This window comes from Pavona decussata, unplaced genomic scaffold, assembly GCF_977016875.1.
Source record: "Pavona decussata unplaced genomic scaffold, jaPavDecu1.1 SCAFFOLD_180, whole genome shotgun sequence".
NCBI classification, from domain to species: domain Eukaryota; kingdom Metazoa; phylum Cnidaria; class Anthozoa; order Scleractinia; family Agariciidae; genus Pavona; species Pavona decussata.
In genome coordinates, this window is record NW_028145590.1 from 1120001 (window position 1) to 1125000 (window position 5000).

Genomic DNA, 5000 nt, shown 5'->3' on the forward strand with positions numbered 1-5000 from the left:
GAAAGCATCAAAAAGAAAAGAAATAATTTAAAAATTATGTGAATTACTTAAATTACTCAAATTACTTAAATCTTAAATCTATCTAAAAACCTGCTTCTTCAAAAGACATTTAAAAGTAGAAATATTCTAAACATACGTAGGTAACGAATTCCAAAGTTTTGCGGCTAGAAATGAGAATAACTTATGGCGCCATTCTAGATTAAAATTGGGTAGCGTTAAAAGTGTCCCCGACCCTCTTAAATTACGATTACAGATTTTAATCTCAAAAAAATCTTCTTTGTACCTTGAGGCTTCTTTATTAATATATTTATATACCAAAACTAGGGCCTGGAATTTTCTTCTTTCTTCTAGCGTTCTTAGACCAGCCATATTTAATAAATGGTTGTATGGTGTATGCTTTCCATACCCTAAAATAGATCTAAGAATATAATTATTGGTATCTTCTGATTTTTTACATGGAAAGTTACGGCAGAAAATTTCTGAACCTATTTTTCGTTGGATTGTAACTGGGGAATAATAGTTATCTTTGATCAAAACGGACCGTTCGAGCCGTCCGCCAAAAATGGCTCACTCAACTGAAACTAAAAAAAAAATTGAAATTAAGAATAATCGTTACCTATGCCAAGGTCACCAAGAAGAGGAGGTTTACATGAAAAAACATCCAAACCGCCTAATTGGCGGCTACTTTGTGACTTTAGCCAAAACAATTTTCGCCTCGACAATTCAATTTGTCGAAGATTAAAAATATACCTTTATATTTTCTCAGCAGGATTGTTATTTGTATTTTTCTTTTATGAACTGTGTTAATCACTTTCCCGGAATTTATATCCATAAGAATTTATTTAACCAGGGAAACGTTTAATAAATGTTTATTGTCATCCAACTCAGATGATGATTCATTTTTTAATCTCAAGCAAAAGACTTGGGCGGTCAGTTTTTAACAAAGAAAATTATTTAACTAATTATAATACAGTGACAGTGTGCTACTTTAACAGGGATGGAAGATCAGCATTTTTTTTCTGTAGGAGCCTATGTAGATGGCACAAAAAGCTCGCACAATTGGCACCAAATAAAATATTTGCTTCCAAGTTCACCAAAATGATGCTCTTAAAAGGCATTTGATATCATAGAAGAAAGCGGCCGCTTTACCGCCTAGTCGGCGACTATTCATTAACGCTTGCTTTTGTGGCTTCAGCCTAAACGATATTCGACGAAAAATCAATTTGTCGGTAGCATCTTGAATACTGTTCTGAATAGCTCTTTAAATGCAAATCTGGTTCCATTTATAGATACACAAGGAGACAAATATGTGCTGCTAGCTGAAGAAAAGAAAAAAAAAAAAAACTGGAGTTCACAATGTTACGTACAACCGAGTGGGAATTCGAGTTATTACAAACGTCTGGACAATGAATCTACCAGTGTATCTGTTTTTCAGTCAATTCAACATTTTGGATATTATTTTCGTGACCAAGATGGGAAATAGGTGGTTGGAAGGGTGGCTTCTGTAATAAAGGGGCGGCTATTGTTGAATGAAAAGAAGGGTGGCTTTTTTGAATGATTTAAACTTCGTTCCCTGCTTAGGTTGTTTTATTCAGTTGATCAGAAACACTGAGTTCAGTATCTCTTCAAATTAGACACTGTCCGTTTCTGAGGCTTTGGAGCAGACTTTACTAAGAGAAGGTAAGACAACTTCAACTGGACATTAACTGAGTGATCTCGTCATGTTATCTTTACTAGTAATAACAATAATGATGGTAATCTAAAAACTAATTTCTTTAGAACTGCGAGTAGTAGACTGGCCTGTAGCCCTTACAAAAACACAGCAGATAACACTCAAATTTCTTGGATCACAGTGTCTTACCTTTCTCAGCGGTTCGGTTCTACAAACTTTTGCAGTGTCTCGATCTGCTCTCAAAGCATTGGCGGAGTCTCGATTTTCTCCAAGGCTGTGGAAGTCTGGAAGGCTTGAAAATGGTGGCCGTTTAATAGTAGATTTTTAATTATTATGGTAGTGAAACTTGAGCCTGCCGAGCCTCTTGGATGGTTTTAATGAGGCCATTGTCTGCCAGGACATCTAATCAAAGCTACCTCAACTAATAATTATTTTTCGATATCTGACTCAAATCTGTTTCCACAAAAGTGGTACGGAAACTAAACACAGTCCCTGGTGTTGTTCAGTGCGCAGAACTTTGGAAATCAAGATATGCTGCTTTCAAAAAAGCAGAAGAATAGACTTTGTAAGTACCTTCTAATATCTCCGTGTAAGTCTCTTCAAGGACCACTCATACCCTCCAAATTCATTCAAACAAACTCGACTAACTATCCAAGTTCACTTCGTCCACTATAACATGACAGCAATCGGCCTGCATGGCGAATCTCACAGGGCAATTTATTCTTCGATAGCACCAGATCATCAACCAATTTACATTGCGTTGTGCTAGAAAAATGAAACAATCCAAGACTTAATGGATATTCAGTAACACCTGTTAAAAAACGAAAGCTTTGTGGCCAAACGTCTAGAAATTTACTTTGATATTTGCATAATGTGTGCAAAGCCCTTTTCGGGAAGTGATTAACATGGGGATTGGTTCAGCAAATATTTCTAACATTTAAAACAAAGCCAGATTAACAGATCGCGGAGAATCGGGAATTATATGTCGATTGTAAAATTTCGACCGCATGATGTGTAACAATTTCAGTTCGCGTGATATAGATCCTATTTTGCGAGAATATGAAAACCTCAAAACAGAGCTTCAGACAAAAGGAGGGTAGATAAAGGTGAAAAGCAGACAAGGTTCCTTATTCAACCCATGTTGAGAGGAAAAATTACAGCAAAAAGACAATCTCCGAACTTCGAATGGAAGAGGGCGACCATTTTAAAAAACGAGAAGAGGAGCCTTCAGGGTTTTGAAAAGTACTACGCTGAATTTTATACACCTTCATTCAAGAATTGAAAATTCCCAAATTATCAACCGAGGATAGGGAAAATATGGAAGGACCACAAATTTTTAAGGAATACAAATGGCATTAGACACCTTTCAAACCGATACATCGCCTGGAGAGGACGGGTTTACAGTTGAAGTTTAAAAGATTTTGTTGGAATTATTAGGGCAGGACCTGGTCGCAAGTTTCAATGCCTCGTACGACGCAAGTGAACTCCAAATTTCCCAACGCAGAGGAATTAATTCTCCAATACCGAAAGAGGACGGCTCTTGGCAGGAATTATCAAATCATATCACTGTCATAGCGATAGTAGTAATCATGCAATCTCTCTTACCAAACCTCGTACATACCAGTCAAACTGGTTTTATTAAAGGTCGATATATTGGTGAAAATACAAGATAAATTACCGACATAATGCACAACGTACTGTGTATTTTAGTATCATTAGATTTTAGAAAAGCAGTTTGATTTTTAAAAATCGTCTTTCCATTGCGAAATATCTGGACGTCTTTATTTTGGGGTCAAGCAATTGAAACTGATGGCTCACCACAATCTATACAAACATCGAGAGTGCTGTGATGAGCAACGGATTTTTAAAAACTGATTAACACCTTCAGGGGTTGTATCGCAGGGATGTTCTTTCTCCCAATACCTATTTATTCTCTGAACGGAGCAATTACCCCTCGAAAAAGGCCAAGATCTAATGATAACAGGGTTTAAAGGGTTCAGTTATGTTATCAACCGAGCCAATTCGCAGACGATACAAACCTTTTCTGTACCAATTAACTTCGATTCCATAGAAAACAGTCACATCAATTGTCGGGTTAGTTGGTCTAAGTTTAGCGTCGCACCTCATTCTAATGACTGTCAAACAGTTTGAAGAATTTAGCAGCAAAAGTAGCATTCTTTGTTGGCATGCAATGATTAAATTATTCTAAGAAACTTCAAACAGCAAATAAATATACAGTGGTCAATAAAACAGTTGCCTTTCAGCACTTAAGCTTTACATATTAAGCAGTCAGTGGGTTAGAAAATCGTGGAATATTCACGATAATATAACAATAGAGTTGATGTTCGCGGGCGTAAATATGTTTTTGGCCCGATTCAGGCTCATTTTAGCCCGAGCCGCAGGCGAGGGCTAAAATGAGTTCTGAGAAGGGCCAAAAACATGTTTACGCCCAAGAACATCAACTCTATTACTATTATAATAATTTCAGAGGGCATTCAGAAAAGAAATCAAAGACAGGCGTTTATTTTACATTTGTTTCATTGTTCAAAACTATTCATTGTCGCATAAGCTTTAAACTTCAACAGAACACCGCAAAATTTGTCGAGAGAATATTGCTTCTAAGTTTTCAAAGGGAAAATAACAGAATTTTGTGAGCAGCGAAGACATGGTCACTTGCAAGTGTTAAAATTAATTGTGCAAGTGCTAAACTGAGCAGGTTTCGCTCGACGAAGACAAGCTGTTTACCTTCACCTCGCCGCCGGTCATGGAGCTACTACAGGCATTATTTCCACCACCGTACACCAGTTTCTGTAAGTCCTTTTCTCTAGCTAGCTGAAACTACTGGGAATTTGCTTCTTCGTTAGGTTTTTCAGCCATTTTGTAGCTCAAAACAATTTTTTTGCAGATGGCAGCGCTTCCAGTCAAACAAGCAAGAAAACGGCGCGAACAATTGAATGGTTTCCAGTTCTGATTGGCTGGCTACGTTATGTTCTTGTTTCTCATTGGCTTAGAGCATCGAGCTAAAATATATTTTAGCCCGCTGAATTTTCCATTTTAGCCCGCAAAATACGCGGCAATCCCCGATGAAATTATTATAATTAGTAGCCATGTCAGTAATACAGACAACTGCTAGTGTGTTAATTTTGCAATCGTAAAATAGGAGGGCCCGGTTGTCCGTAAGCCGATTAACGTTAATCCACAATTAAAAGTTAACCAAGGTTTTTTTATGTCGCTTGTTAAAAATGGTTTTAAAGGCTGATTTTAAGCTTATCTTAACGAAAATTCTAAGTCAAAACTGAGGGACAAAAATCTTTTGAAGGACTCTATT

General features: G+C 37.0%; 1 protein-coding gene across 3 annotated transcripts in view; it reads left to right on the forward strand.

Annotated features, from left to right (window-relative positions):
• The first annotated feature begins 1364 nt into the window (after nt 1-1364).
• LOC146463144 (lactose-binding lectin l-2-like) overlaps nt 1365-5000 on the forward strand; it is a 7010-nt gene continuing 3374 nt past the window's right edge. The window contains exons 1-2 of one of the 3 annotated variants that reach the window (XR_014856967.1): nt 1365-1680; nt 1897-1974. The gene's annotated coding sequence lies outside the window, so the exon portion shown is untranslated. The remainder of the gene's footprint in view (nt 1681-1896; nt 1975-5000) is intronic. The other 2 variants (XR_014856966.1, XR_014856965.1) reach the window with 2 other exon arrangements.